Here is a 19,351-nt window from a genome sequence, read left to right on the forward strand (position 1 = left end):
GCACGCTGTGTTATTCCAAAACCTCTGCCCGTTTAGATCCCCACTCACCTCTCAACCCCCCCCCCCCGGGCAGCGTTAAACACGGGGGACAGAAAGGGACCTGCTGCTGTGCCACCTCTGTGTCCCCACATGCGGGTGATGAGTTGGTTTCTCTGCCAGGGTGGGGGCGAGAGCCCACAAAGCCACGTGTACCCGCGGCCAGGGGTGCAGGTAGAGAGGACGCGGTCCCGGTGTCCCGGCCGCTCCGTGCCCGTGTCCCGGCGGCAGCTGCCCGCTCCTCCCGCACAGCCGTGCCGGCCACGCCGCCCTCGCAGCGAGGCACCCGCTCCTCCCAGCCACGGCCCCGCAGCAAGACCAGAAGGAGATTTCTTTTCAATCTATACAAGAATTCACAACTGCGAAGGGGAGACAAAAACATTCTTGAGCCGAGGGGACAATATTGAGCCAGGGGGGCGCGGGGGGGCCGCGGGATTACTGTAGCGCAGCCCGGGGTCGCCCCGCTTGCACCTGCTGTTTGCTGAAAGGCTGATGCTGAGCAACAAGCAGCTGATGCTGAGGCCCAGTTGTCAGCCTGAATGGGGGGAAAAAGGCTGGAGCAGCGCTCGCCAGAGGGAATGGCAGCGGCCCAGCGCCGGCGGGAGGAGGGAGCTGCCGGGGGAGGGGGGACAGCAGCCGGCTCCCCTCGGCACGTGGAGCTCCAGGCAGACCCGGAGGTGTGGGGATCTGTCATTCCGGAGGGATCTAGGAGAAATGGGGTGATCCTGAACCCCTGAAGAACGCGAGCTCCCCCCAAGCTCCTCCTCGCTCCAGCCCTGAGCTGCCACAATGAGGGGGGGGTGATGTCCCCCCCAAAACTTTGAGGCAGTGCTGCTGCAGGACACCCTGCCCTTCTCCACTGATGTCCTCTAGGCAAGAGGAAGGATTCTTTTCAGGAAGAATTTCTTCAAGGAAGGGGCTGTCAGGCATTGGCAGGGGCTGCCCAGGGAGGTGGGGGAGTCCCCATCGCTGGAGGTGTCCAAGGAACGACTGGACGTGGCACTCAGTGCTCCGGGCTGGGCGACAAGATGGACTCGATGTGGATCTTCCCACACGGAGCAGGACAGAGAGGGAACAGGGAGTTTCTGAAGGTGTCTCAGTGGATCGAGGGGCTGCCCCCTCCTGCGTGGGGCTGTCTGGTGTCGGAGCCGGGACTGCCCGGGGGGGATTTTCCAGCCCTCTGCTGCAGCTGCCTCCCAGAACAGAGGTGGGAGCGTTTTCCTGCAGCTGTTGGAGGGATGGAAACAGCCTGTGTGCCCCGAGTGTCTGCAGGGCTGTACTGGATCGATGCTCCCGCCGTGGGCTAACCATCCCCTGTGCTGGGGCTTCAGCAAACACACAGCCTGTGTCTGTGTCCTCTCTGTGCCTTGCTGCAGAGCTCGGAGCTCCTCCGCAGGGAAAACAAGCCCAGTGCTGGTCTGAAGAAGCTCAAGACCTGCAGGAAAGGAAAAAGCAGGAGCTGCCTGGTGAGTCCAACACAGAGGAGAAGAGCGAGTGGTTATTTTTGGAGCCCAGCGGGGTCCCTGATGTGATTTAGTGCCCGGGTGCTCCTGCTGGCACGAGGAGAGGTGGCCGTGCCAAGGGGGTGGCCTGGCCCTGTCCCCGCTGGTGGGACCTGCCTGGGAAATGCCCAGGGATGGTTTCTTTGCCTTGGGCACAGCTGAAGCTCCCAGCTCTGGGAGCTTCCCCAAGGAGCTGCCATCACATCAGCACTGAACGTGCCCGCCCGGGGCTGGTGTTCCCCAGAGCCGGCGTTTCCAACACGGCTCCGCAGAGCTTCCCGGGGGGACCACGAGGGCGTGTGACACTCGAGGCTGGGAAGGGCACTGAATTTCCTGGATCTTTACAAGGACCATCCCCTGCTCTGGGTGCAGCCCTTGCTCTCACATCCCTGCTGAGATGTGATGTCAGTCCCTCCCCAGGGATCCCTGTGCCCGTGGGAGCAGCCAGGATCCACCTGGGACCTGGGACTGGTTTCTCCCCTGAGGAGGCGGCTGCGTCGCAGCACGCAGAGGAACCCACCCTCTTCTATGATGACTAAGCATGACTTGGAAAACCAGCAGCCTCCCTGCAGCTTCCACAGGCTGCTTTTGTTATTAGAAAACCCCTTTCATCTCTGTTTTCTCTGTGGCAGCATCTCCTGGGAGCCACAGGCAGGATGGAGCCCATTCTGCCCGGTGTCCTTTGCACACAGGTCAGAACCTCAGCACCCCTGAGCTCCCCAAAACTGCTGCCAGCAGCATGTCAGGTCCACCCTCCTCTGCCCCCGGCCCTGGGTCAGGCTGGAGGTGAACATCCTCAGAGTGATCCTCAGGGGCAGGAATCCTTTGCCTCCTGCTCTTTGCTTGATTTGCCTTTGCTCCCGAGCCAGGTGTGATGGAGGGAGGCTGCACTCCAGCACGGAGCTCCTGCCAGGAGCTGTCAGGAGCCACAGGCAAGCAGATGATTGAAAAGCCAACATGCCACAGCAGGGCTGGTTTGAGTTGCAAAAGAGCTGGTTTTGGTGAAATGTGAAAAACGCTGCGAGTTCAGGCAGGTCCCACCTCTGGGCTGTTGTTTGCGAGGGCAGGGGTGGCACTGACCCCCAAAACCCACGTTCTGGGAGGGCACAGAGCAGGACCAGCTGCAGGGTCCTTTGGGGAGAGAGGGCTCGTGGACCAGCAAGGGAATAGTCACCTCCATGGGTCTACCAAGGGAATCTATTTCCCCCTGCCAGGTGAGCACCTCACCCCTCGGAGGGGACCGAGCTGTGCTGAGGGCTGAAGGAACTTGCCCGAGGTCATCAGGGTTGTCTATAGCAGAGAAGAGCAAAAACTCCCGTGGGCTTCTGAGTCACTGTCATTTCTGATTCATCTCGTGATTAAAAAACACAATTTGGTGCTGCTGGGTCAGGACTTGGTGTCCAATCATCAGTGATTCTTATGCCTTTCCCCCGGGGAGTTAAAAAGCTTTTTAATGCTTAACATATTCCCTCTGCAGGTTCTTCCATATGGCATCGACCTCCTTCCCAGCATCCCGGGATAACCCAAACAGGTTCATCTCCACTACAGGTGGACCAAGACCAGAACCAGCCTCATTTTCCTCTCCCTGCCTGATATCGAGGTGCAAATGCAGAGAACAGCCAAAAAGAAGAGGCTGAGCAGGGAGTGCACACGGGCAAGTCGCTGCTGTCATCAGGGCAGGGCCTTTAATTGCTGCGTCTGTTCTGCCTGTGCCCGAAGAGCCGATCCCAGGTGACTCCAACGGACAATGCCATTTAAATCAATTATCTCCCCACTTGGAGCCATCCAGCCTCTCCCTCCTTCACCGTGCAGCCACGAGCCCCATCATTTATTCATCCTCGGCTGCACTTAAACATCTGCTCCGCTGCCACTGGAGTTTGGCAGAGCATTAGCTTTAAAATTTCATGAAACGTAGTGCAGGTGGCAAAATCAGGAATTAGGGATTATAATCACGGCGAAGCTGGGCTGGAGAGGCGGCCCCGGCTCCGTCGGCTCGGGAGGAGAGAGACGCCGGGAGCGCTCCTGGGATTTAAAGCCCCTCCGGTGTGCAAATCGCGGCTTTTTTTTCCCCATTTTCCCAAAGGCTGCGGGGATTTTTATGTCCTCCCTGCTCCGGGGTGGATGTTAAGTGAAGGGAACATCTCACACTCGCTGCTCCTCAGGTTTTGTTGCTCTGTTGTTGCCGCCACAGAATTCCTCTGGCTGGGGGGTTGTTTCCGAGGGGTGGTGTGTCCCCAGTCCCTGCTTTCACCGCGGAGCCATAACCCTCCAAACCACGTTGGTTCTCCACAGCGGTTCCCTGTGTTTGTAGCAAACCAAGAGAGCTTTGGAAAGAAAATATTTGCTTTAGCAATTCCTCTTTCATCTGTTAACCCAGTTTCCATCACTGGTGTGGAGCAGGGACAGAGGAGCAGGAGGGAGGGCAGGGGGCTGGCGGGGGAAAGGGGAGGTTGGATCTGTGCCTCAGGATCTGCTGATGCTGAAGAGCTTTGTGATCCGGGGATTTCTGAGCCATCAGACATCCCGCCCCACAGAGGAGGAGAGAGAACTCCTACTCCTCTTCCCAAACGTAAAGAGGAAGACCAAAGGGATTATCCAGCGCTCATCTGTGCTTTGATGCCTGGGAAGCTCCTGGAGTACGGGGGGTTTTAGATCTGCTGAAGCACCTGGCAGATAACCAGGGGATGAAAGAGCCAGCCTGGGTTTGTCACATCAAACCCCTCAAATTCCCCTCTTTGACAAGGAAACCGGGCGAGTGGATGAGGAAGAAGCCACAAATGGGACATATCCTGACTTTAGGAAGGTTTTAGGCCTGGTGTGACATTTTGGGAAGGAAAGCAGGCTGTTTGGGCAGGACACAGACCCCCCCCTGTGCAGCACAGCTCGCTGGAATGTTCTCTCCCAGGGGCCACCGCTGAGCTCCAGCCTTTGGCAGAGCTGTGAGGGGCTTCCCCCCACACCAGCATCCTATTTGATCCCCTGCCTTCAATCTCCCTGGAAAGGGACATTGTTCTAAAGAGAGGAGCTGCTCAGTTCTCCAAATCCAGTGCCTGTGCAGCAGGAAGGATCTCCTTGGGCGCCACCAACCCTCACTAATGAGTGGGGAGGCACCGATCCGGATGGTCCAAGGCTGCACAGGCTTTGACACACTGGGGAACAACACGGTGAGGTTTGGTACAGAGATGATCCACATGTTCAGACCCAAATTTAGGGAAAAGGATAGGGGTAAACATGCACTGATGGGTTTTTCAGGTTAAGGTTTGAAGCCTTGAGGAGAGGAGGAAGGAAAGAGCCATCTATGGATTTAGGGCCTTGGTTTTATTGGGGTTTCTAGAAGGCAAACAAGTGGGGGGAAAGAAAAAGGGGGTGACTTTTAATCAGTTTTATCTCCCCAGGTTTGGACGAGGCTCCCATTAGGACCTGTCTTGTTCCCCATTTTAGCTTAGAAAGTTCATCCAGGTCCGAATTCCTCCAGGGAAAATGGAACTTCACACCATAAGTGACACTTTTTAGCAACTTTTCCTGAAATGAGCTTGAAAAGATGCTTTTATGAGATGGGGGCTGGCCAGAACCTGCACCAGCATCCCAAGCAGGCCAGTGCCCTGATTCCCCCCTTTTTGGGGGGATAAAGCAGGGTTGGGGCAATCCCTGACCACAGCAATGGGAGAGTGTGGCCCCACCAGCCCCTCACACCCAAATGCATCCTCAGCGCATCCAGGGGTTATTTTGGAGGGGATTTTTGTACTTCCAAAGTCTCCACTAGATCCTGCCCAAGACAGGCTGGGGTCTACGAGGTCCCCTGTGAGCACAGCACTGTCCCTTTGATGGAGTGATCCAGAACCTCCCTGGCTGTCAAAGCACAGCACTCAATCCAGGGCACTCTTCCCTTGGGAAAGTGGCTTCTCCTACCTGCACTGGCAGGAGAGCAGCCCTGGGAATGGGGAACTTTGCATCATTCCCATGGCAACAGCCAGGGAGGCTGCGGAAGGAGAATTATGACTTTGTTCCCCATTCTGGCACGAGGAGAAGCCGAGCTTTACGGGATTAGGCAGATCCCAGCTCAAACATCCAGGGTACCACTGGAGGGAATAATGAATAGCAATAGCAGAATACATGGGGTTTGATCCAAGGCTCTGTCCAAACAGTGGGAACAACCCACCTTGCTTAAGTCGGGTTGGTTTTCAGGCTGAGTGTGAGCCCTGTGGGGGTTTCTGAGCTGGGACAGAAGCAAGACTCTGCCACCAGTTCACTTCTTGGACACTTGGGAGGAATAAACAGGCATTAAATGTGAGGTCAAGAGTGATCAGTATTATCCAGGATCTCCTGAATTAAAGTTCCCTTTACTCCGGGTACCTTCACGTCTCAGAAGAGCGGGAATACTTTGGTGGAGTGCAAGTCCTCACGTGAGTATTTAATGAGGATATTGGGGTTAATGACTATTTTTGCAAGGGCTAGAGCAGCCAGGGCGCTGGGATAAGCCTCTGGCTGAGCCCAGGGCTGTGGCCACAGGGCACAAATCCTGCCCTGCGGCAGCTCCCCCATCGTCCTGCACCCTTGACATCCCTCAGCCCATCCCACGGGAAGACCCTGCCATCAGACACATGGGTGGGACCTCAGCATCGCTAGTCATGGTGGCTCTGCCTGTTTTCCAGCTTTTGGGGAATGGCTGGTCCTCCCCTGCCGTGGTGTGTCCGTGCCAGGGTTCCCCGTGCTCACCCCACAGTGCCGGCATTTGCTCCATGATCCATCCCCTGCCGGCCCCGTGGAGCCCATGTCCCGAAAAAACCACCCTCTGCTTCAAAGGCTGGAGGAAATGGGGCACGGACCCTTCCTTTTCCCCTTTCCTTTTCCTCTCTCATTGTAATCAAACAAGAATAAGAAAAGCTTTGGGAAGGGAGGTGAAGGAGGTGCTGCCCACCCGGGCTGCAGCGTTTGCCCCAGTTCATTGCACACCCTCCAGATGTGCCTCCAACCCCAGCCCAGACAAGTCTCCCCAGCAGCTCCAGATCCCTGAGCAATGCCTGATTTCCTTCCCACAAGGAGCCACCATCCCCGGACAAACCTGCCTCTGCTCCCGCCTCTCCCTTTCCCAGTATTTGTCATTTTAAGCCAGCCCCTCCGGGATTCCATTTCTGTGCAGAATGTGAGGATTTAGCCACACAGCCCATGTTAATGCTAATAGGATTATCATACAATCATGGAATCGTTTAGGTTGGAAAGACCTTTAAGACCATAGAGTCCAACTGTTCCCCTGGCACTGCCAAGGCCACCTTTAACCACGTCCCTAAGAGGGAGATTTGCACAAGGAAACTCCAAAGATTCCCTCCAGGTGCCTGATGCAGGGCCAGTGAAGGATGGAGGTGCAGCAGCTTCAAACTCAGCCCCAAGCCCTGAGATTAGGCAGAGGTTAACAGATGATGTGTGTGTGTGTATTTTCCCCCGACACTGAGATGTTGCCATTGTTTTAATGAGGATTTTGGAGCTTTTCCTTGATTAGCCCATGGAGATGTTATTCCCTCCTTGTGTTGCTGAAAATAAGGAGTGAAAAACAACCCTCTGGGCTGAAAACATACTCAAGTGGGACTCTGGGTGGGCCTCAGGGTGCTGGGCATCTTTGGGAGCTTGGGGCCAAGGTGAGGGTAAAGCATCCAGCAGGGACATTTCCTTTTCACATGGAAAAATAACTACATTAGGAATGGGTGCAACTCTGGACCAACTTTCTCACCTGGAGACTCCGGGGGTGCTGAGGGGCTTTCAGTGCCTGTGGTGGCTGTGCCCCTTCACTCCCAGTGCAGGGGGGGGGATGGATTTGGATGCTCTGTGGCTACTTGACTCCTAAGCTGGGATTTCACCTGGGACACCTGAGTGTCCCTGTCCCTGTGTCCGGTGCTGGCAGGAGCGTGGAGGAGCAGACACATTCTCTCCACCAAGGAATGTCCCAATCCCCGTGTCCGTGTGCTGGCAGGAGCTCCCGCCCACCTGAGGGACACGAACAAGGGATGGAGATTTCCTGCTGATGCAGCTGTTTCCTATGGAAATGCGGATTGGCCGAGCGGGTGCCTTCGGGATTTCTTATTAGGGTTTTCCTGTGTTAATCCCGCACGAGGAGAGAAGTCAGTGCCTGGAGTCGTACACGCAGCCAGGGGTTTGTTCCCAGGGATTTTCCCAAGCCGAGCACAGCTCAGGCACTGCCCCCAGCCCAACACCCCTCGGTGGGTCGCCGCAGCCCCGTCCCCGCAGCACAGATGGTCCCGTAATTGCTGTTTGCTTTCCCATCCTGGGTTTCTGGGACATGTGTTTTGTGTTGTGATCCCTCCAGCCTCCCTGGTTTTGTGAATCACACTCCATAAAATAATGGCTACCCTGGGAACGCGAGGCAGGACGTTCATCCTTCCTGTGCACGGGAGTTTGTCACTGTCTGCCAGGACCAGCTCATAAAGCAGAGTCCTTGCTCTTAATCCCGATTTTGCAATACACTGAAGCACATCCACATCCACCACACCTACATCCACCTCCATCTGTGACACTCAGGGATGTTCTTAACTCCTTCCTGTGGTTTTCTGCTTTAATTAATCCAGCCTCACTTCCTGCCTGTCCTGGTCCCCAGCAAGCTCTTCCCATTGTCCCTCTGTTTTTGCCTCCATCAATAAATTATATATATTATATATTCCTCCCTAAAGCACTTTAAAGTGTAAAGGTGAAGGTGAAATAAGAAATACAACACAGCAATCCCCTTTCTCTTGCTGAACTTCCCTGGCACTGCTGCTTCACAGACGATATCTTTGGATATAAACAGTGTCAAGTTTTCTAAAACTAAAATACATTAAAATAAATGATAAATTAAACCTCCGTAGCGGCACCAGCACTAAAAGCCTGCAGATGATTCCCTGAGACACAAATACAGTAATCTGGATTTTTCCAGGTAGATAATGAGATCCTGTGTGACAGGATCCTCTGTGCTGGCAGAGCCCTCTCCTCCAACCCGAATCCCTCCTGACTTCTTCCGAAGGGAAAGGGGGAATATTTCACCCAGCTAAAAACGAGCAAACGCTGATGTTTAAACAGAAATCTCGGAGGAAGCCGCCTGTGTAACCACAGCTGGTTTGCTGCAGACCTGAACACTCACAGCCAATTTGCTTGTTTGGTGTAATAGAATTCCAAGGCAGTCCACGGAGCTCCACCAGGGATTCATTCGGCCTTTTGTAGTTCCTGGGCCAGGCCTGGAAGGGGGAAGGAAAGGAGGGACCCACCAAACCCCATCTCTTTGCCACCAGAGTCAGTGCAGCACCAGCACCTTTTCTGTGGAGGCTGGTTTGGATTTGGGGATGTTCCTTGGTGGAGGAGATGCCTGGAAAAGGTGGGAAACCCAGCTGAGATGTGCTGAAATACAGACCTTTTACCCCAGTCCTGTCCCCACAGCCAGAGAGGGGCCATGCAGAGCCCCAACCACAGGGATCCAGGGGTGGGTTTATCCCCTGAAAGCGGCCAGAGGCTGTTTGGGAAGGTGAGCCCTGCCATCCTCCCCCTCCCACACGTGCCAATCTCTTCCCTGCAGCCAAGTCCTTCCCCAGGGCCGGCCCAGGAACCAGTCGGAGCAGGATCCTCCACACTGCTGCTTTTAGTGTGTGAGCTTGCTCGGATTGAGGCTGTTCCTTAAGCTCCCGTGCCCATGGAATGGGAGCTCTCCATCAGTTTGGGGGTGTGCAGGAAGCTCCAGTGTTGCACTCCCAGGGGTGCGCTGCTTCCCCACTTGGGCTAAAAACACACGGACACGGGAGCTCAAGGTTGCCTTTCTCTGTCCTTGCAGCACTGCCGGGGGATTTTTCCTCTTCTTGGATTTTCTGTGACTTTTTAAAACTCACCACAGTTGTTCCCAAAGGTCGGAGAGCTCCGAGTGTGCCCTGGGATGCGCAGAGCAAACATCCCTTCTCCCAGCCCACCCCGCAGTGAGCTGCTGGGGCTCTTCCCCATTCTCCTTTGGGACGCATCCAGCCTTTACTCCTGAAACTCAGGGTCAGGAAATGCAAAGATCCTTTTCCCCGTTTTCCCTGCACTGATGGCGAAATCCTCTTTCCCCTTCCTTTAGCACTGGCTCAGCTGCGTGTGCCTCTCCCACCCCAATACCTGTGGAGGTGAGGGGGGCTATGAGGGACAATCCCTTAATCCCTGCTGGTTCCTGGCCCAGCTCCCCCCACAACCCCTTTTACCAACAGGTACCTCAGCAAGCTGCTGCCACAGCCCAAACTGTGAGGTGGGGACACAGGTCCCCGTGGTGCTGCTGTTCAGGCAGTCCACAGCCCTGGACTGTCCCTCTCCCGAAAAACAGGCCAGGCTTTGGGGATCGTGTCGGGGCTTTGGTGTTTATTCTTCCCACTTAATGAGGGGAGGAAAAGCCCAACCGGCGCGGCGCTGCCAGGCTGGAGCCCGGCAGACACAGCCATATTGTTCTGGAATCAGCAATTAGCTTCCCATTTTTCTCCCTCATCCCTCCGAGAAAGGGACGAGGAAAGGCCCCACTTCAGAATAAATTAGTTTCTCAAAAGAGAGGGAGCTCTGCAGATGGCTCCCTTGTGCTTCCCACCCTTGTGCAGCTCTGGAGGTGCACACAGTGCCCCATCCTCAACCTGCCCGTGCTCCAGATGTTCTCCCACTCCGAACACCTGGAACAGGGGAGGTGGCCTCACCTCCACCTCCTTTCCCCAAAAAGCAGCTGTTAAATAATATTTATCATTAAACTTCAGCACGAATTTTGCCCAAGTGTTTCCCTCCGGAACACTGTGGGTATATCGCTGAAGTTGTGGGGTGGATTTAGAACTCCAGGATTCCCAGATTCTTCATTTTCCTGCTACAGATGTCCTTCTGCTTAGCAATGGGAGTCCAAAGGGGTAGACTTTGGAAGTGGCTTGTACACTTCTAATAACTGGAGTGAGTGTGCTCTGTGTTACACCAGAGCTGAGCTCGCTCTGGTCTCAGCGGTGCTGTGGTTTCCCTCCCATTCCTGTGGCTCAGAGCAGAGGGAAGAACTCCCATAAAATATAATTTTTAGGGAGCACTTTGGCAGCAATACAAGCTGCCTTTGCTTGTCAGGTGGGGAGCAGCTCTGGTCTGAGGAGGGACAACGTCTGTGCTCGTGGAGCAGCTCTTGGCGATGCCCGACTGCCTTAAATGGAGCCTGGATAAGTCTCATCCAAAGGTGGCATTTCCAAAGGGGAGCAGTGAAATGGGGCAATCACAGAATATCCCGAGGTGGAAGGGACCCACAAGGATCATCCAAGTCCAACTCCTACACAATATCAGGGTGTTTTTAAGGAGAGTTGCCCTACTGCATCTTGAGGGCTTCCAGGGGTGTCGCTGTTAAGGATATTTATTTTTCCCTGCTGCTTCACCAATAACTGTTATTTCTCTGGGGAATCACTATCTCCAAATAGCTGAAGTTTTGCTCTGTCTTTCCCTGTGTAACATCTGGATCCTGCAAAAATCATACCAGTGGTTGATCCTGCTCTGTTTGCAAGATCCTGATGGACCAAGGACCACCAGAATAAGGCAGGATGTATTTCAGCTTCCTGGGTTTTCTGCAGTTTAGTTGGATTTCAAGCAGACCCTCAAAATCTCACCCTCACTGTGTGTGCATTTAGCTCCTGGTGCCCCGCGGGTTTCTTGTTCCGTGTGCCAGTTCCTCCTTGGAGGTGTCCCAGGTTTAAAAGCAATAGGACAAACTGGGTGCTGGAACAGGTTCCCCCTGGCAGTGGTCAGGGCCAAAGCTCAGGATGAGTCTGTACAAGGCTCTCAGGGACATGGTGGGATGCTGGAGCCGTCCTGTGCAGGGCCAGGAGTGGGACTCATGATCCAACTCAGGAGATTCCATGACTCTATGGAAAAACCCCATTCTGCAACTGATGGAGGGGCTTCAGTGGCGAGGGCTGTAGTGCTGCCAGACACATATTAAACAACTTCGGGGCTTTTTGGGTCTCCTTTAGGGTTTTAAATCCCTTTTTGAGGAGAATACGGCGATTTCCAGGCATTCTGGTTGGGAAGAAGACACGATCGCCGTCGTGTCACACCTCCTGGCGAGACCACGGAGACCACGGACACGGCGTGTCCCGGTGGGGACAGGCTCTGCGGGGAACCTCTGGGACACCAGAGAACTCCCTGTTGGCTTTCCCCCCCTAAAACAGAAAGGCGTATTTCCCCGGTGCCGGGTCACGGGGCCGCTCGGGGGGAGCCACAGCCAAGGGGGGCCCGTGGCCTTTCCAGTGCCCATCCCCGGGTGGGAATGATGGGCGCCCGGCCCCCCGCGCCTCGTGCCTCTCCTCCCCGGCAGCTTCCCGCGGGGCTCCCGCCGAACCCCCGGGACTCCCGACTTCCCGGGAGTTTGGATGCGGGGGCTCGGTTTAAGCGCGGCTGCCCCCGGGATGCTCCGGGCACACCCGGGAGGGGCGAGGGCGTCCCGGGGGGCGGGAGGGGGGGGGGTCCCTGACAGCGCGCGGGGCCGCCTCAAGTCCCCGTCCTGCGAGGGACCCGCGGCCGCCGGGGCCCCCCGGGTGCGCGGCTATCCCGGTGTTCCCGGTTATCCCAGTGATCCCGAGCCCCGGGCGGGGGGCGCGGGCTGAGGGGCTCCGTGAGGGGTTGGGGGGGGGGCGGCCCAGGGGGCGCGGGGCGGGGGCGGGCGCGGCGCTGATTGGGCGGCGGCGGCGCGGGGCGGCGGCGCTGATTGGGCGGCTTGGCGGGGCGAGCGGCGGGCGGCGCGCGGCGATTGGCTGCGGACGAGGAAGCAGGAAGGAGGCCGGAGGCGCTCGCGGCTTGCGGGGAGTTCGCGGCGGCGGCGGCGGCGCCCCCGGTCCCTTCTCCGCCCCCTCCTCCGCCCCCTCCTCTGCCCCTCCCGGCCCCTCCGCCGCCCGCTCCGGCCTCCGCCCGCCCGCTCCGCGACGCCCCGCGGCCAGGGGCGGGCGGCGGCGGCGCCTCGTCCCCATCCCGCAGCCGAGGAGGCGGCGGCGCTGACGCAGCAGCGGCGCGGAGCCCGGGACTCGCGGCGCTCCTGCCGCTGGATTTCTCCCCCCGGGGCCTGCGGCAGCTTCCCGGTGAGTCCCCACGCGGCGCCGCGTCGTCCCTCCGCCCCCGGGAACTCCGCCGGGCCGGGAGCAGGTGCCGCCGCCGCCGCCCCGGGGTTTGGGGTGGGGGGGCGCGGGGCCACCGGGAACTTCCCTGGCGGCGGCGGGGAGGGAGCGCCGGGAGGGCACCGCGGTCTCGGGCCGGGCCGGGCCGCCGTTATCCCGCGCGGTCCCGCCGGTGCGAGGCCGGAGCGGCCCCGCCGAGCCCCCCGGACCCCCCGCCCCGGCCGCTCGGGGAGCACAAAGGCGGCGGGGGGGGGACCCCGGCACTTGCGGGGCTCGTGGCCCCGGGGGCTGCTCGCCCCAGCATCGCCGGTGCGGGGCCGATTCCCGGGAGAGCCGCCGCTGCCCGCGGCACCGCCGGTTTCGGGGCAGAGCCGGCGCTGCCCGGCCGGGAGTTGGCACAGGACGGCCCGGCGGGGGTCGGGGTTTTGGGGGTCCCGGCGGCCGGGCGGGGCCGTGAGCCCCTCGGGCGGGTGGCTGGTGGTGGAGCGGGTGAGTCCGTCGAGTTCCCGGTGTTTTCCCGAGGTGATGCCGCGTGAGCCCCGTGTCCCTGTCGGGCAGGTGCCACCGATTCTCTCCGGGGCTCAGCGGAGCGGGTTTCGTTTCCATCGCGGTTTTCCCCACTTGCCGTGCGCTCCCCGTGGCCCTGGACACCTCTCCTTTCCTGCCGGCAGCCCCGGTGGCCGAGGGCTTGTTTCCTCTTCTCCTTTTGTGTAGCGGTGGCTCCTAATGGAGGCAGCTCCGTTGGCTCCCTCTTTTCCAGCTGCTTCTACGAGGCGCAGGAGCCAGCACATGTGACTGGGCAGAGCTCGGGAAGACGAGCAAGTGCTCCCCGGGCTCTGCTCGGAGCCAGCCCCGGCACAGAGACCCCCACACCCGGCACGGGGAGCCGCGGGGACCCCTCTGCTCCCCGGGAGCAGCCGCGGAAACTTAAAAAATACGAGCGCTCGGGATCTGTTCTGTTCGCCTCTCCCCCTCCCCTCTCTCTTTCCACGAAATGCTTATCTGAGGGAGGTTGTGGCTGTGTTTTGTTTTAAGGGATCCAGCTGCCCCTCGTGCTCCATCTGAAGTCATCATTGTGAGGAGCAGGCGAGGCTCAAAGCGAGAGGCTCTGCCGGGCTTTTGCTCGCTTGCTTAATTGATCTGCCCATCAGTTTGCCACAATTAGTGAGGGCTTGCTCCACGCCGAGGGAATCTTTGGTGTTCTGGGGGAAGGGGGGGGTTGGTTTGAAGGCTTCCAATCCTCGTGGTTGTGGGAAGGAGTGCCACGAGCTGCGTGATAGACTGATGCTTTTGAAATCTTAATGTGATTTAAATACCAGCACGCTGCTGATCGCTTTAGCAGAGATATCCTGCTCACATATTCATCCCGAGCCATCCTTCACGTTTGGCATGTCCTGGCTACCTGAATCCTTCCCCAGCTTCAGCTGGAACTGTCTAAATATTTGCTGGCGATGGGAAACCGTGTGTTAGTCTGGTTTACCAGGACATTTTGGATTTAAACATTGATTTCTGTTTGTTTTCCTTGAGAATTCAGTGCAGCATTTCCAACAGAGCTTTCCAGCTGCTCTTCTGGAGCAGAGCAGGGAAGTGTAGCATCGCTGATAGGTGTAAAACCAGCTGGGAAACAGCAAACCTGCGAGGGAAAATAATTCCCTGAACTTTGGGAGGGTGGATCCTTTCCAGATGCTCTGTTTGCTGGGCGTTGATGGTGACAGTTGCACAGGACAATAAAATGCCACTTAGAAATGTGGGGTTTGGGGGGAAAACAGTCACAGCTTTGGGTCTCATAGCAGAAATGTTATTTTGGAGGTCGCTGAGGTTTCTCATCCAACTCGGTAGTTCAGTTTAATGTCAGTGCTCTGTCCTTCCTGCCAGTCATGTCCATCACCTTTCTGTCTCCACTCTAGCAGCCTTAGTGTTTATTTGCCTTTTTAACCAATGTCACAGAACCACAGGACTTGTTAGGGTTGGAAGGGACCTCTGGAGATCATCCCCACCTAGAGCAGGAGACACAGGAACGCGCCCAGGTGGGTTTGGGATGTCTCCAGAGAGGGAGACTCCACAACCTCCCTGGGAGCTGTTCCAGTACTTTGCCCTCCTCCATGGAAAGCTCTTCCTCCTGTTGAGGTGGAACTTGTTGTGTTGGAGGTTTCTGCAGGTTAATTTTGTGTGCTGTGATGGTGTGTCACTCGGGGGCTCCATGGGACATGTGTGCTGGTCCAGCCTGGGGAGATCCGAGTTAGGGAGTGCCTGGCCGGGATTTGGGGGAAATCCACTCTTCAGCAAATGCTTTCCTAATGCTGCTGCAGCACTGAAAATAAGCCCTTAGCAGCAAAGCTGTCCAAAGTAAACAATTGAAAAATAATTAGGAATGGGAGGCAAAGGCACGTTTGCTGCTTGGCATCGCCTTCGGATCGCAGGGAAATGAGGGAATGACGATACCTGGCACTGCAAAAACAGGAAGGTGTGCCCAGATGTGCAAATGTCACATCCAGAGGGAGCTGTGTGGGGCTTTTTTTGCCCCACCTCCCAGATGGTTGTCCCCATTTGGACATCAGAAGGAATTTTGTCAGGAAAAGGGTTGTCAGGCAGTGGGAGGGGCTGCCCAGGGAGGTGGTGGAGTCCCCATTCCTGGAACGACTGGACGTGGCACTCAGTGCTCTGGGCTGGGTGACAAGGTGGGGATGGGTCACAGGTTGGATTTGGTCTTGGAATGTCTTTTCTGACCTAAATGATTCTGGGATCTCAGTTAACCACGTCCATACACCCCATGGAAGCAGGGACAGAACCAGCCCGGCGTCGTGCCCGACCAGCTGAACCAATTAAGTCACAACTCTCATGTTATTAGTAACAAACAAGCAGCGGTTCAGATAACTGGGAAATACAAAAAAACCACCCCAAAACAAAACAAAAACAAAAAAATAAACACCCCAAAGAAGTCATAAACCTAAAATAGCTCCAGACACAAGCTGTGGGCTGGCAGGGGCTGGGGTGGCTGGTGTGTGACAGCGAGGGACACGTGGTGGTCCCAGGGGATGTCCCTCATCCAAAGGGCTCTGCTTTGCTCTCCTGCTTCACCTCGCTGTGTATTTACATTCCTGCTTCCAGCAGCTCAGAGGGGTTATATTGGTTATATTGGCAGCTGCACATTTGGGCTGTCTTCAGCTATTTCTCCCAATTGCAAAGGCTGGAAAACGTTGCAGCTTCTGGATGCAAACTGTGTTTAAAGGGAGGGGGGAAAAAAGGGGTGTTTTGTGGAGGGTGCTCAAGATTTGTGCTCTGTGTTGCAGCACGAGGACTGGAGGCTTTGGGTCCTTCAGCAATGCTCTCTGTCCAGCATGGCAGCTCCTCTTCCATTCACACTAGAGACATGGATTTTAATGGCAAAAAATATTAAAATTCATGGCCAGATTGTTGCTCTGAGTGCATGAATTATCTCCAACAAGACCATCACGATTTAACCCTCTTTTGCACTTCTACTGGCACCTGGTATTCTTTAAATAGGGAAAACACACTTAAATGTAATATTACTGGTTTTATTTCTTAAAAGACAGAAGGAAATGTGGTTGTATGGGACAATGCCATAGGCCTTTGTCCAGTTCCTGCCCAGATTTGCTATTTTAGCATGAAGCTTTATTATAAATAAAGTAGAAAAAAGTAGAGTCACAGTGATATTGCGTGAGAATAAAAACCCCCTTCTCCTAGAAGAACAGGGCACTGGAAAACTTCATCTTGCCATAAAGTAAAATGAGGGACTGGTGTTCTTAAAGAGAGAAACCCAAGGATGTCATTAAGAAAAATAAATATAAATCTGATTTAAAAGTAATGTATTTGGCCACAGTATTTGTGCCATTGGAGCTTAACTGATCTGTTCCATGTTATTTTTTCTCTTGCCATGTGGGTGAAACCCTTGTAAAATCAGGGTATGGAGAGCTGGTGGGGTGTAAGAAGTGCAGTCAACTGAGGGAACCGAACCTGAACCTCCTTGTAAAATCTCTGATCTCTCGGTATTATCCTTTGGAAATTATACAGTTGTAGTTTGAGTTAAATCACGGTGGAAGCCCCTCAGTGGGGACAGCGGGTCTGCTCTGCTTCTGCAGGAAAGCAGCTGAAAATGAGGAAAAATCAACCTGTTTTCCCTTTCATCAGCCGGGTATCCGTGTGCACGGAATACATTGTATACATGCTGCATACAGGGTGGGGGGGGTTAGTAACCCCACGTGGGTCAAAAATAACGCCAGGATTTTTGCCTGGTTTCGGAGTGGTGCTTTTTGGCAGCGCTGAGAGCTCTTGGGGATGGGGAAAGGCACGAACATTTCCTTAAATTAAAAAATGTGGGAATGAGCCGTGTGACAGCCCGTGAGTCCGGTGGCACTGGGCAGTCCCCCTGGGAGTCCAGCTGAGTGTGCAGCTAAATAAACACCTATTCCCTGGGAGGGATGTGTGTCAGCTCCCCGGGAGCACGGCGTGCTCAGGGCCGGAGCGCTGCGCTTTTTTTCCCACGTGGCATGGCCGGGAATGCTGCTTTTATCACCTTTTTATAAAAGCTCTGCCTGAGATCATAGGTGGGTACGTGGTTGGGTCTTGTCGAGGGCTGCTTGGAATCGTTTGGTTTGTGTGCCCTTTAAAACTCCCAGTGCCTTTGGGGCAGCCCAGGAATTTGGGGGGTGTTTGCTGTCACATGTGACAGGAGCCTGGTGGATCAGCGGGGTGTCAGAGCATTGGGATCCGTGTGCCCTGTGTGTCTCTCCTCGCCCTTCCCAGAGGAGGGTGGTGCAGCCCAGGTGGGATTTTCCTGCTGCTGTATTCCCTGGGCACCGTCCTGCCGTGGATGGAAGCGCTCTGGGAAGCGGCACGTGGCGCAGGTGGGATTTGTGTGAGACGTGGCATGCTCAGGGATGAGATGCTGCTGCCGGGTGCTGCATTCCTCGTGTCCCAGTTCTCCTGAACAAAGGTGTGACTGAAGGCGAGGATGATTTTTTAGCTTTTTTCCCCCCCTTTGTGAGGCACATCCCAGGAGCGCTCGCTGGCACCCATTGTTCTTCCAGCAGTTTTTCCTCGTGCTCGGCTTTGAAACTCTGCAGCTCAGCAGCCTGGGGTTTTTTTTATTTTTTTAAATGAAAGATCTTGGCTTTTAGCAGCCGCCCGTATCTCAATATTTCAAATTATTTACGATGCTCTTAGGAACAAAAAGCAGGCGTTTTCCTGGCAATAATTGGAATAAAGGCCCTTTGCTGGCAGCTGATTTTTCAGTGTCTGGATTATCATCCTTGAAATAAAACCCCGGTGGCTGGGGAAGCATCGAGATCCCGGGCATTGCTTCCTCCCTGCACCGTGCCTGGCCTTCTATTGTTCCTGCCTGTGGCCTGTGGGAAGCTCGGGAAATCGGGAGCTCCGGCTGCCTTCCCGCAGCACGGCTTTATCCGCCGCTCGGCTTCATTGTGTCTCCCGGCGCCTGCAGAATACCTGGAACGGGCTTCCATTGGCAGCGGGGAAGGGAAACGAGGAGTCCCGGGGATGGGAGGAAAAGATGGTTGAGTTGAGCTCTGGAGGCTGGAGGGAGCGTGGCCGAGTGGCCGCGGAGCAGGCGGATGCTACCGGAGCCGGGAGCACCCTCGCGTTCCCGATCCTTGGATCCTCGCCGGGGAAATTCCTTACCCAGCGTAGCCCCTGGAATGGGGCAGGATCCACATCCCTGGAATAACTTTTGGGATGCTTGCTGTGTTAGGGCAGCGGGTGGGTTGAGTGCGTTCTCGCTGGTTGGGAATTCCATAAAAAAAGAGCAGGATTTGAGCAGGGGTGGAGAGGAGGCGTCTGTGGAGGGAGGATGGAGAGCACCTGGGGGCAGTGGGGAACAAGCTGCAATAATCACTTACTGATAAACACGGAAGGTTTGGAAGGAGGAGGAAGGTGGGAAGGCGCAGGCTCGTGGAGGGAACTAGTGGGGCAGCAGAAGGTTTATTTTTAATTAAGGAAAACTCCTCAAAAATTAAGGCAAGAGACGTGTTTGGGTTTGTTTGTTCCTTTGTTCAGCTCAGCCAAAATCAGTGGAAGGATTCGAGGCTGGAGGTGGCTCAGAGTAAGGAGGTGCAGAGCTCTCTCCGAGGTGAGCAGGAATTTTAAAGGAAAAGGACTTGGCAGCTCCAATCACTTGTAGACAGAGAAAAAAGGAGATTTCCTTAAAATGCTGGCTAAAGGCCACGTGGTACGGAAATCCTGACTTGGACAGGTAAATCCCAAACTGGGAATTCCTTAGATTTCAGCAGATTGCACAAGCAGCAGAAGTGAACCAGGTGTTTTGGGGATTTATTCCTTACAAGTCCCCTGGTAACCCCAACTCTCTGGCAAATCTCTAATTCCCGGGGGTGGTACCTGCAATAACCAAGCACCTGGTGAGGGAGAATGTGCAGTAACTGCTGGCTGCCCCCCTTGTCCCCTGTGAGAGCCCTGTCATCCCATCTTTCCCTTTCTTAGGTACTGGATTATATCAAAGATCTCTAGGAATGTAGTTATTTGGGATTTTTCATCCTCCCTGTGTTTTGGTTGGAAAGAGGTGAATCCTTTCCAATCCTGTTAGACGGTGTGATTGGAAAGGCACTGTTTAGCCAGCCTTCAAAAAAAACCCATTTTCATTTCTTCCCGCTTCCATTTCTTCCCATATGGTGGAAGAGGAGCCAGGGAATAATTCCCACTCGAGAA

General features: G+C 55.6%; 1 protein-coding gene and 1 long non-coding RNA gene across 2 annotated transcripts in view; both read left to right on the forward strand.

Moving 5' to 3' along the window:
* Nucleotides 1–1,325: 1,325 nt before the first annotated feature.
* On the forward strand, nt 1,326–3,902 carry LOC120324226. Its single transcript, XR_005565357.1, has 2 exons — nt 1,326–1,502; nt 3,016–3,902. It is a non-coding gene; the product is annotated as an uncharacterized LOC120324226 (long non-coding RNA).
* Nucleotides 3,903–12,444: 8,542 nt separating this feature from the next.
* The window catches only part of BAHD1 (bromo adjacent homology domain containing 1), a 31,540-nt gene continuing 24,633 nt past the window's right edge, over nt 12,445–19,351 (forward strand). The window contains exon 1 of the mRNA XM_027749368.2: nt 12,445–12,616. The gene's annotated coding sequence lies outside the window, so the exon portion shown is untranslated. The remainder of the gene's footprint in view (nt 12,617–19,351) is intronic.

The sequence above is a fragment of the Pipra filicauda genome, unplaced genomic scaffold, assembly GCF_003945595.2.
Source record: "Pipra filicauda isolate LSUMZ 115617 unplaced genomic scaffold, ASM394559v2 scaffold463_size517996_pilon, whole genome shotgun sequence".
In the NCBI taxonomy this organism is placed as follows: domain Eukaryota; kingdom Metazoa; phylum Chordata; class Aves; order Passeriformes; family Pipridae; genus Pipra; species Pipra filicauda.